We start from the raw sequence: 12,684 nt of genomic DNA on the forward strand, positions 1-12,684 counted from the left end.
TTATTCCAATGCGGAAAATCCATAGAATCCCCACCGTGCAGAAGAAGGCCATTCTGCCCATTGCACCGATACTCCGATGGAACATCTTGCCACACTCACCCACCACCCCACCCTATCCCTGTAACCCCACACATTTACCACAGCTAATCCATCTAACCTGCACATTTATTTGGTATTGGGAAATTAACCTGGGCAGGTGTCAGATCTCTCAGTGGGAGAGCATTTTGGAGATAGTGATCATAATTCTATCTCCTTTACAATAGCGTTGGAGAGAGATAGGATCAGACAAGTTAGAAAAGTGTTTAATTGGAGTAAGGGGAATTATGAGGCTATCAGGCAGGAAATTGGAGGCTTAAATTGGAAAGAGGTTTTCTCAGGGAAATGTACGGAAGAAATGTGGCAAATTTTCAGGGAATATTTGTCTGGAGTTCTGCATAGCAACGTTCCAATGAGACAGGGAAGTTATGGTAGGTTATTGGAACCGTGGTGTACAAAGGCTGGAATGAATCTAGTCAAGAAGAAAAGAAAAGCTTACAAAAGGTTCAGGGAGCTAGGTAATGTTAGAGATCTTGAAGAGTATACGGCTAATAGGAAGGAACTTAAGAAGGAAATTAAGAGAGCCAGAAGGGGTCATGAGAAGGCCTTGGCATGCAGGATTAAGGAAAACCCCAAGGCATTCTACAAGTATGTGAAGAGCAAGAGGATAAGACGTGAAAGAATAGGACCTATCAAGTGTGACGGTGGGAAAGTTTGTATGGAACTGGAAGAAATAGCAGAGGTACTTAATGAATACTTTACTTCAGTATTCACTATGGAAAAGGATCTTGGTGGTTGTAGTGCAGACTTGCAGCGGACTGAAAAGCTTGAGCATGTAGATATTAAGAAAGAGGATGTGTTGGAGCTTTTGAAAAGCATCAAGTTAGATAAGTCGCCGGGATCGGATGAGATGTACCCCAGGCTACTGTGGGAGGCGAGGGAGGAGATTGCTGAGCCTCTGGCGATGATCTTTGCATCATCAATGGAGACGGGAGAGGTTCCGGAGGATTGGAGGATTGCGGATATTGTTCCTTTATTCAAGAAAGGGAGTAGAGATAGCCTGGAAATTATAGACCAGTGAGTCTAACCTCAGTGGTTGGTAAGTTGATGGAGAAGATCCTGAGAGGCAGGATTTATGAACATTTGGAGAGGTATAATATGATTAAGAATAGTCAGCATGGCTTTGTGAAAGGCAGATCATGCCTTACGAGCCTGATTGAATTTTTTGAGGATGTGACTAAACACATTGATGAAGGAAGAGCAGTAGATGTGGTATATATGGACTTCAGCAAGGCATTTGATAAGGTGCCCTATGCAAGGCTTATTGAGAAAGTGAGTGGGCATGGGATCCAAGGGGACATTGCTTTGTGGATCCAGAACTGGCTTGCCCACAGAAGGCAAAGAGTGGTTATAGATGGGTCATATTCTGCATGGAGGTCGGTCACCAGTGGAGTGCCCCAGGGATCTGTTCTGGGACCCTTATTCTTTGTGATTTTTATAAATGACTTGGAGGAGGAAGTGGAGGGATGGGTTAGTAAGTTGCTGATGACACAAAGGTTGGTGGTGTTGTGGATAGTGTGGAGGGATGTCAGAAGTTGCAGCGAGACATTGATAGGATGCAAGACTGGGCGGAGAAGTGGCAGATGGAGTTCAACCCAGATAAGCGTGAGGTAGTTCATTTTGGCAGATCAAATAGGATGGCGGGATATAATATTCATGGTAGGACTCTTGGCAGAGTGGAAGATCAGAAGGATCTTGGGGTCCGAGTTCATAGGACGCCCAAAGCAGCTGTGCAGGTTGAGGCTGTGGTTAAGGCAGCGTATGGTGTACTGGCCTTCATCAATCGAGGAATTGAGTTTAGGAGTCGTGAGATAATGTGGCAGCTATATAAGACCCTGGTCAGACCACACTTGGAGTACTGTGCTCAGGTCTGGTCGCCTCATTACAGGAAGGATGTGGAAGCCATAGAAAGGGTGCAGAGGAGATTTACAAGGATGTTGCCTGGGTTGGGGAGCATGCCTTATGAGGATAGGTTGAGTGAGCTCGGGTTTTTCTCCTTGGAGAGACGAAGGATGAGGGGTGACCTGATAGAGGTGTATAAGATGATGAGAGGTATTGATCGAGTGGATAGTCAGAGACTTTTTCCCAGGGCTGAAATGGTTGCCACAAGAGGACACAGGTTTAAGGTGCTGGGGGGTAGGTACAGAGGAGATGTCAGGGGTAAGTTTTTCACTCAGAGGGTGGTGGGTGCATGGAATGGGCTGCCAGCAACGGTGGTGGAGGCGGATTCGATAGGGTCTTTTCAAAGACTTTTAGATAAGTACATGGAACTTAGTAAGATAGAGGGTTATAGGTAAGCCTAGTAATCGCTAAAGTAGGGACATGTTCGGCACAACTTTGTGGGCTGAAGGGCCTGTATTGTGCTGTCGTTTTTCTATGTTTCTATGTTTCTATTTCGGGACACTAAGGGGAAATGTAGCATGGCCAATTCTTGGATTGTGGGAGCATCTGGGGGAAATGGCAAGGTGGCACAATGGTAGACACTGCTGCCTCACAGCGCCAGAGACCCGGGTTCAATTCCCGGCTTGGGTCGCTGTCTGTGTGGAATTTGCACATTCTCCCCATGTCTGTGTGGGTTTCCTCTGGGTGCTCCGGTTTCCTCCCACGGTCCAAAGATGTGCGGGTTAGATGGATTGGCCATGCTAAATTGCCCTTTAGTGTCAGGGGGTCTAGCTAGGGTAAATGCATGGAGTTATGGGGATAGGGCCTAGGTGGGATTGTGGTCCATGCAAACCCCGATGGGCCGAATGCCTCCTTCAGGATTCTATGATTCTATGAAATCCAGGTAGACACAGGGAGAACTGGAAAACTCCGTCACCCAAGACTGGAATTGAACCCTGGTCCCTGGTGGTGTGAGGCAGCAGTGCTAACCAGTGTGCCACCCTGCCACCCCCAAAAGGAAATAGAGGGTGTTGGAATGCTCAGCCGCTCAGACAACATCTGTAGGGATACAGAGTTAACCCTCCTCGGACCCCTGATGGATATGGGAAAGGATTGGACAAGGGTTAAAATTCTGAAAATTGTGATCTCGCCTGCAACCTGAGCATTATCCCAGCCACTGTAATCAGACAGCCATTCTGGTCCTGCTCCCACTCAATGCAGGCATGGACCATGTTAAGTTTTAAAAAGCCCCACAGCCTGATGGGGGTTCCCGATGGTGGAAGGCCAGTGCTGGGATTTCCCTAAAGAATGGAATGTGGGAGATTTCCCAAAGTTTGGGGCCTTACAGGAATGGGATGGGGAGTGTGCTTTGAGACAGGTCTTGCCAGTTTCCTGGTAGCAATCACATGAAGAGGGGAGCTGACTAACTAGAAGAGGCTTAGACAAATTTTGGAACTACCAGGCAGAGTAAGGGTACTTCCCCCCCAATGCCCGGCCAAAACCCCTCAGGAAACTCTGAAGCCTAGTCCAGCCTGAGTTTCCTCTGATTGTTGGGAATTATCCATCAACAGCGCAGCCCTGATTGAAGTCTCACAAAACAACAACCCACCCCCTCCTCCCACTACAATCTGAGGGTGTCCCATTCCCAATCTCCGTTCCCTTCCTCCTCCCACTTCAACCATAGATCCCTCCATGGACCACCCTTATAGGGCCAGGTGACCACTATAGTCTGGGAGCCAGGAGGGCCCGATAGCTAAGAATTTCCAGTGATTTATATCAATGAAGACCTGCCAATAAGACCCCTCCGCCCAAACATGGATATCACACTCCCTCACCCACACGGGTATCACACCCCTACCCCCCGCAGGGATATCACACCCTCTCACCCTACACAGATATCACACCCCCTCCCCCCCACATGGATATCACACCCCCTCCCCCCCACATGGATATCACACCCCAGATGATACAAAGATATGTAGAGGGACAGGTAGTATAGAGGAAGCAGGGGGGCTGCAGAAGGACTTGGACAGGTTAGGAGAATGGGCAAAGAAGTGGCGGATGGAATACAATGTGGAAAGGTGTGAGGTTATGCACTTTGGAAGGAGGAATGGAGGCATAGACTATTTTCTAAATGGGGAAATGCTGAGGAAATCAGAAACACGAAGGGACTTGGGAGTCATTGTTCAAGATTCTCTTAAGGTTAACGTGCAGGTTCAGTCGGCAGTTCGGAAGGCAAATGCAATGTTAGTATTCATATCGAGAGGTCTAGAATACAAGAGCAGGGATGTACTTCTGAGGCTGTATAAGGCTCTGGTTAGACCCCTTTTGGAGTATTGTGAGCAGTTTTGGGCCCCATATCTAAGGAAGGGTGTGCTGGCCTTGGAAAGGGTCCAGAGGAGGTTCACAAGAATGATCCCTGAAATGAACAGCTTGTCGAATGCAGAATGGTTGAGGACTCTGGATCTGTACTCGTTGGAGTTTAGAACACGAGGGGTGGTCTTATTGAAACTTACAGGATATTGCGAGGCCTGGATAGAGTGGACGTGGAGAGGATGTTTTAATTGGTCGGAAAAATTAGAACCAGAGGGCACAACCTCAGGCTAAAGGGACGATCCTTTAAAACAGAGATGAGGAGGAATTTCTTCAGCCAGAGAGTGGTGAATCTGTGGAACTCTTTGCCGCAGAAGGCTGTGGAGGCCAGGTCATTGAGTATCCATAAGACAGAGATAGATAGGTTCTTGATTAGTAAGGGAATCAGGGGTTATGGGGAAAAGGCAAGAGAATGGGGATGAGAAAATATCAGCCATGATTGAATGGCGGAGCTGGGCCGAATGGCCTAATTCTGCTCCTTGTCTTATGATCTTACGGTCTTATGGGAAATGCCAAGGGACGACCTCAAGATTCCCAGGCCGTGAGCTCCTGCCATTGCCTTTCCCACCCTGCAGCCAGTCGTCCTGCCAAATTGCCCGGCTGCTGGACAAGGAATGGATGGAAGGAATTCTAATGAGATCCTGCTGTTAAATTCAGCAGGCCCTCCATGTGGGCAGCCTTGTCAGGACCCCCCACCCCTCACCCCCATCTCTGCCTTGAATAACAGGCCTCCGAGCTGCCCACTCTGTTCCTGTCTCCACAGAGATGCTGCCTGATCTGCTGAATGTTTGCCAGACATTTCTATTCTTATGTCAGACTCCCTGCATCCACGCAATCTCATTGCTATTTTAAAGGGAACAAAAGTATTCTGTTTGTGCTCAAACAGAAAGTAAAACCCTTCGATCTTTCCGTTTCTCAAATTACAACAACGTTTTCTCGTTTTCAATCAACCAATCTAATTAAAATTCTTCCAGTTCCTGGTGTGGCAAAAGATTATAGGGGATGAGCGGTTCTTCAGAGCAAGCTGTTCGTAGGAATGCACTGAGTGAAAGGTGGGTGGACACAGATTTAATGGTAACTTCTAAAAGGGTTTTGGATATATACTTAATAAGGAAACATTTACAGGGCAATGGGAAAAGAGCAGGGGAGCGGGACTAGTCCGTTAGAAAATGCCAGCACACAGGTAATGGGGATAGGGTAGGGAAGAGGGCCTGGGTAAGATGCTGTGCCAGAGAGTGGGTACAGGCTCGATGGGCCGAATGTTCTCTTCTATATGGCGGCATGGTGGCACAGTGATTAGCACTGCTGCCTCACAACGCCAGGGACCTGGGTTCACTTCCGGCTTCGGGGTGACTGTGTGGAGTTTGCACATTCTCCCCTCTGGGTGCTCCGGTTTCCTCCCACAGTCCCAAGATGTGCAGGTTGGGTGGATTGGCCATCTTAAATTGCCCCATAGTGTCCCAAGATGTGTAGGTTAGGGGGATTAACTATGGTAAAATGTGTGGGGCTACAGGGATAGGGCGGGGAAAGGGCCTGGGTAAGGTACTCTGTTAGAAAGCCGGTGCAAACTCAATGGGCCGAAAGGCCTCTTCTGCACCGTAGGGATTCTATAATTCCATTCTATGATTCTATGTGATGAGCTGAATGGTCTCCTTCTGGGAAATTGAGTATAAAAGTAGGATCATCTTGCGACAACTGTACAGGGCATGAGTGAGACCACACCTAGAGTACGCCATGTACCTTACTTAAGGAGGGACATACTAGCATTGGAGTCAGTTCAGAGAGGGCTCACTGGGCCGATTCCTGGGATGAAGGAGTTGTTTTATGTGGTAGGATGTACAAGTTGGGCCTCTATTTGTTGGAGTTGAGAAGACTGAAAGGTAATCTTATTGATATGTATAAGATTCTGAGGAGGGTTGACAGGGTCGCTGCTAAGAGGATATTTTCCTTTATGGGATAATCTAGGACAGTTTCAGAATGAGGGATCACTCATTTAAGACAGAAATGAGGAGGAATTTCTTCTCTCAGAGAGTCATCAATGTTCGGAGTTTTCTCCCCCAGGTGACCAATGAAGGCCATTGAATTTATTCTTGGTTTGAGATTTTTTGATCAGAATGAAATCAAGTGTTTTATGGCAGGCAGAAAAGTGGAGTTAAGGCCTCAAGCCATGATTCTATTGACTGACTGAGGTGTCTGGAAGGGTTGAATGGCCACACCTATCTCTTTTTTGTATTCATTTGTAGCTCATGGGCATCACTGGCTGGCCAGCATTTATTGCCCATCCCTAGTTGCCCTTGTCCAGAGGGCAGTTAAGAGTCAACCACATTGCTGTGGCTCTGGAGTCACATGTAGGCCAGACCAGGTAAGGACAGCAGATTTCCTTCCCTACAGGAAATTAGTGAACCAGATGGGTTTTTCCTGACAATCAACAAAGGTTTCATGGTCATCAGTAGATTCTTAATTCCAGATATTTTTTTTATTGAATTCAAATTCCACCATCTGCTGTGGTGGGATTCGAACCCCGCTTCCCAGAACATTAGCTGAATTTCTGAATTAATAGTCTAGTGATAATATCACTAGGCCATTGACTCCCTCTTTTATGTTATATGGTTCTGAGAGTGTGTTGTGAATGACAATGTGATTCTGCACATCATGTGCTTATACTGCTGGGAATTATGAACAAACAAAGTTTATTTATCCATTCATGGGATGTGGGCATCACTAGTTAGACCAGCGCTTATTGCCCATGCCTAATTGCCCTTCAGAAGGTCATGGTGAGCTGCCTTTTTGAACCGTTGCAGTCCCTGGGGAGTTTGGACATCCACAGTGCTGTTAGGGGGGGAATTCCAGGATTTGGACCCAGCGTCAATGAAGGAATGGGGGCGATATATTTCCAAGTCAGTGTGGTGAGCGCTTTGGAGGGGAACTTGCAGGTGGTGATGTTCCCAGGTATCTGCTGATGAAATTTGAATTCAATAAAAAAAAATACCTGGAATTAAGGATCTACTGGTGACCGTGAAATGATTGTCGATTGTCGGAAAAACCCATCTGGTTCACAAATGTCCTTTAGGGAAAGAAATCTGTCGTCCTTACCTGGTATCTGTCCTTCTAGGTGGTAGTGATCATGGGTTTGGAAGGTGCTGTTGAAGGAGTTTCCACAGTACATATTGTAGACGGGACACATTGCTGTCACTGTGTGCTGGTGGTTGCGAGTGAATGTTGTAGGTGGTGGAGAGAGTGCTGATCAAGTGGGCTGCTTGGTCCTGGAAGGTGCCGAGCTTCTTGAGTCCCTCTGAATCCAGGAGGGAAAAGAACAGTTCATACTAGTATTCTTATTTCCCCACTTTACAAGTTGCTTTCTTTCTGGGAAGTCTGCTGTCAATGGAAAGTCGGGACGGGATGGTTACAAAAATCTAATAAACTGATTTGATTCTCAGATATATTAGTATACAGTGAAAAGTATGGTTCCTTGGGCGCTATACCGACAAAGCATACCATACAAAGAGAAGGAAATGAGAGGGTGCAGAATGTGGTGTTACGTCATAGCTAGGGTGTAGAGAAAGATCAACTTAATGCAAGGTAGGTCCATTCAAAAGTCTGACAGCAGCAGGGAAGAAGCTGTTCTTGAGTCAGTTGGCACGTGACCTCAGACTTTTGTATCTTTTTCCTCATGGAAGAAGGTGGAAGAGAGTATGTCCGGGGTGCGTGGGATCCTTGATTATGCTGGCTGCTTTTCCGAGGCAGCGGGAAGGAGAATCCTAGAATCCTACAGTGCAGAAGGAGGCTATTCGGCCCATCGCGTCTGCACCAACCGCAAAGTGTAGACAGAGTGAATGGATGGGAGGCTGGTTTGCGTGATGGACTGGGCTTCGTTCACGACCCTTAGTGGCAGTAATGAAGTGGTTAAATCAGGAGACTGTGAGCTTTGGTGATTCAAAGGAGGAGGGACAATGACAGGACCGGAGCTTTTTTTCAGGTGGGGGGAGGTAACTGGGTTGGTTGGGGCTGTTGTTCAGAACTTCAGGGGTATCCCAGTAAATAAACGGAGAAACAAGGCTGAGGGATGTAAATGAGGTTGTGGAAACCCAATAGGCTGAAAGTGAGCAGAGTGAAGGAGGGACTGAGGGGATCGGATGTCTGTGTACAGGTGACTCACTGTTCTCAGTGCGGGAGCTGTTTCGGTGGGAGTCTGGAGGAGAGTCAGAGTGCTGAATGCATTCCTCAAAGTGAGCTGCATTTTACCCTCACTCCGGCTGTGTGAAGATGCGGCAGGTACTGGCAATGTGCACCTCTCGCTGGCTCCTAATGTGCTTTCTGATCTGTGTCGAGCAGCGAGGATGAGTCTTAAAGCTGCGCTACTGATATTTGCGGACCATATCGAGTGGGCTATATATATATATATATATGTGTGTGTGTGCTCCCCCCCCCCCCCCCCCCCGTGCTGTGTCCCGAACCCATTTCTCTTTTTAATAACTGTTTGAATCTGAATTGATTGTCTCACTCATTGGCTCAGGGGAGATGAACAGCACCCCTGGGACCACTGGAGGAGTGACAAATAAAAGAGAAATTCGCTCACCCAGGAACAGAGTGACTCCATTACCCTTCAGAATGAGGACAAGCATTGCACCAAATCCAGATCAGGCTGAAGGCACTCACGGTAATGGGAGAATTATGTTAGAAATTGAAAAGTTTAGAGCCCTATTTTTTTTAATTAAAGGAAGACTGAGAGGTTTGATGGAGGTGTTCAAAATCACCAGGGACCTGGACAGAGTAGATAGGATGGAACTGTTCCCACTTCGGGAGCACTGCTGCCTTCGATTCCCAGCTTGGGTCACTGTCTGTGCGGAGTTTACACGTTCTCCCCGTGTCTGCGTGGGTTTCCTCTGGGTGCTCTGGTTTCCTCTCACAGTCTGAAAGGCGTGCTGGTTAGGTGCATTGGCCATGCTAAAATTCTCCCTCCGTGTACCCGAACAGGTGCCAGAGTGTGGCAGCTAGGGGATTTTCACAGTAACTTCACTGCAGTGTTAATGTAAGCCTACTTGTGACACTAATAAATAAACTTTAAACTTTAACACTTGTGCAAGGATCGTGAATGAGAGGACACGGATTTAAAGATATTGGCAAAATGAAGTGTGGGGTAAAAGGGATAGGGCTTGGGTAAGATGCTCTATCAGAGAGTCAGTGCAGACTCGATGGACCAAATAGCCTCCTTGTGCATTGTAGGGATTCTATGATTGAAGCTGCCTCCACCACATTCCCTCTGTGCATTCCAGACCCTAACCACTCTGTGTGAGAAAGTTTTTTCTCTCTTAATCGCTTCTCCTTCATTTTGCCAATATCTTTAAATCCGTGTCCTCTCATTCACGATCCTTGCACAAATGTTAAAGTTTATTCATTAGTGTCACAAGTAGGCTTACATTAACACTGCAGTGAAGTTACTGTGAAAATTTGATTTTATTGTAATGAAGTTGGTTGAAGAATAACTGTTGGCCAGGACACTGGGGAGACCTTTACTGCTCATCTTCAACAGGGCAAAGAGAGCCTTGCTTTAACTTCTCATCCGAAAGATGTTGATGTTGATGCCATCCTAGATGATGGGCATAAGTATCTGGAAAGGGGCTGTTTCTTCTGGCTGGAGAGTCTACAACTGGGGTAATTGGTGAGGGTGGGGGGGGGGGGGGAGTGGGGCTGGTGGGGGGGGCGGTAGTGGGGGGACATAGTCTTTGGATGAGGTGTCTGCCTTTAAGACTGAAATGAGAGTTTTTTTCTCAGAGGGTTATGAATCTTTGGAATTCTGTACCCCAGAGAGTGGTGCGTACTCCGTCATTGAGTATATCCAGGGTTGAGATTGAGAAATGCATGAACATCAAGGGATCAAGGGTGGTGAAGTGGAGGTGAGGTCAATGATCAGCCATGGTCTTGCTGAATGGAGGGGCAGTTATTAGTGGCTGTACAACCCACCCCTGCTCCTATTTCTGTAGCCCACAACCTTCTGACTCAGGGATGCGAGTGCTCTCCACTGACCATGGCTGAACTTTGACCCTGTGTCAGGTTTGGCTTTCAGGAGGTTGTCTGATGGTTGCGACAGTCAAAGAATCTAAACCGTGCCCGAGAGTCAGCATCACAGGCTGAGTGCGGGCTTGCAGCTGCTGAAGGAAGTTCTGTCGAGGGGCTGAGGTGTCTTCTTTCGATTTCACAAAGTCACCAGAGGTGGTCAGACTGTAATGGGCCGTGGATCAAAGTAACAGCTAGCTAATTTTTGAAAGAATGTTCCTGTTCTCCTGGAATCATCAGGAATGATTTCCTTACATCACGAGGCTTCCTTGCATTGCTACATCTGACAACTCACTTTTTCTTTATTTATTGGATGTGGGTGCTGTTGCCTGGGCTCATGAACAGAGGACATTTAAGAATTGACCACAATACTGTGGATCTGGAGTATGGAGTCGCATGTAGGCCAGACCAAGTAAGGTCAGCAGATTTCCTTCATTAAGGGACATTACCAGATTGTTTTTTTTTACAATAATCCACAATGGTTCATGGTCAGAATTAATTCCTGATTCTTACCATCTGCCATGGTGGGATTTGAATCAGTGTCTCTAGAGCATTACAGGTGGCACCGTGGCACAGTGGTTAGCACTGCTGCCTCACAGCTCCAGGGACCCGGGTTCGATTCCCGGCTTGGGTCACTGTCTGTGTGGAGTTTGCACATTCTCCCCATGTCTGCGTGGGTTTCCTCCGGGTGCTCTGGTTTCCTCCCATAGTCCAAAGATGTGCGGGTTAGGTAGATTGGCTAGATTGTCCCTTAGTGTCAGGGGGACTAGCAGGGTAAATGCATGGGATTATGGGGATAGGGCCTGGGTGGGATTGTGGTTAGTGCAGACTGGATGGGCCAAATGGCCTCCTTCTGCACTGTAGGATTCTATGATTCTACCTGGGCTCCCTGGCTCTCTGAATTACCAGGTCCAATGACAAGACCACTACACCACCGCCTCCCCACTAGCATTGCTGTTAAGAATAATGCTCTTCAGACAATGACATGGGACCTGGCAAGTTACCTGTGTTTGTGGAGTGCTGATTGATGAGAAGTGGCTCATGTGTCCCAGCTAAATAGTGCAGTTTATTTTTAGTGATGCTGAGTAAGCGGTTAGGGGTAGGAGGGTTGAACATCAAAGTCAAACAATGTTGCTTGCACCTGCTCATTGTTCGTCCTGTCATCAATTCTCTCGGAACTCAAGGCATCATCACATCCCCCTCCCCTGCCATCCTCAGTGGGGTAAGTGGGGGGAGGGGTTGCGATCGTTTTTGGACGAAATGTCTGCCTTTAGGACTGAAAGGAGTTTTTCTTTTCTCAGAGGGTTGTGAATCTTTGGAATTCTGTACCCCAGAGAGTGGTGCATGCTCCGTCATTGAGTAGATCCAAGGTTGAGATTGAGAAATGTGTGAGCGTTGAGGGATATGGGGATGAGATAGTGAAGTGGAGTTGAGGTCGATGATCAGCCATGGCCTTGCTGAATGGAGGGGCAGCCATTAGTGGCACTGCACCCTCCGTCCCCAGACCTCGCTACTTGGTTTTGGGCCTGAGTTGAGCACTTTATTTCCTCATTGCTGAATCTTGCTGGATGGGAGCATTGATTTGGAGAATTGTGTATCAAGATTGGTCATTAAAATTAATGATTGGAACACTGGGGGTTCCATGGATCTGATGCACTGAACCCCACATCCAAGTTAATCCACATTAGCACTCAGTGTGGCTTTGTGCTGGGAATGTAGCCTGACCAAATTCAACCCCGTATGTCAGGTACTGATTTCAGGAAAAGAGTTAGCTAGTTGTTCTGGACGTTTGATGACTCACAATCTTAAAATCTGATGAAGAGTTGGCATCAGCTTAGGTGAAACTTGTATCGAACCTTGGTGAGACCAAAGAGTGCTTCTGACAATTCTGGAGGCACTGGAGATGATGCAGTAAATATTTACATTGGAACTGAAGGATTATATTTCACAGGAAAGACTGAAGAGATTTTCTCTTTAAAGGCTTAGACATGAGGTATTCAAAGTTATAAAGGATTTGATAGGTAGACATAGCGATGATGCTTCCAATTGTGGGGGAGACTAAATCTGGAGCCTGTAAATATCAGATAGTCACCAATAAGTGCAAAAAGAAATTCAGGAGAAATGTCTTCATCCAAAGAGTGAGGAGACCAGCAAAGATGCTTCAAGGGAAAGCTGAATAAACACACAAGGGAGAGAGGTCTAGAAGTTTATGTTGGTGGGTTTGGATTGACAAGGGATAGGAGAAGTCTCGTGTGGAGTAGAAGGAATAACAGAGCCCCA

At 47.1% G+C, this 12,684-nt stretch overlaps 1 protein-coding gene across 4 annotated transcripts in view; it reads left to right on the top strand.

Moving 5' to 3' along the window:
* LOC144500523 (leucine zipper putative tumor suppressor 3-like) overlaps nt 1–12,684 on the top strand; it is a 235,981-nt gene that overhangs the window by 173,241 nt on the left and 50,056 nt on the right. The window contains exon 1 of one of the 4 annotated variants that reach the window (XM_078223595.1): nt 8,548–8,622. The exons of the other annotated variants lie outside the window; for them this stretch is intronic. The gene's annotated coding sequence lies outside the window, so the exon portion shown is untranslated. Of the gene's footprint in view, nt 1–8,547; nt 8,623–12,684 lie in introns of those variants that run through there. 4 annotated transcript variants of the gene reach the window in all.

The sequence above is a fragment of the Mustelus asterias genome, chromosome 1 (genome assembly GCF_964213995.1).
Source record: "Mustelus asterias chromosome 1, sMusAst1.hap1.1, whole genome shotgun sequence".
In the NCBI taxonomy this organism is placed as follows: domain Eukaryota; kingdom Metazoa; phylum Chordata; class Chondrichthyes; order Carcharhiniformes; family Triakidae; genus Mustelus; species Mustelus asterias.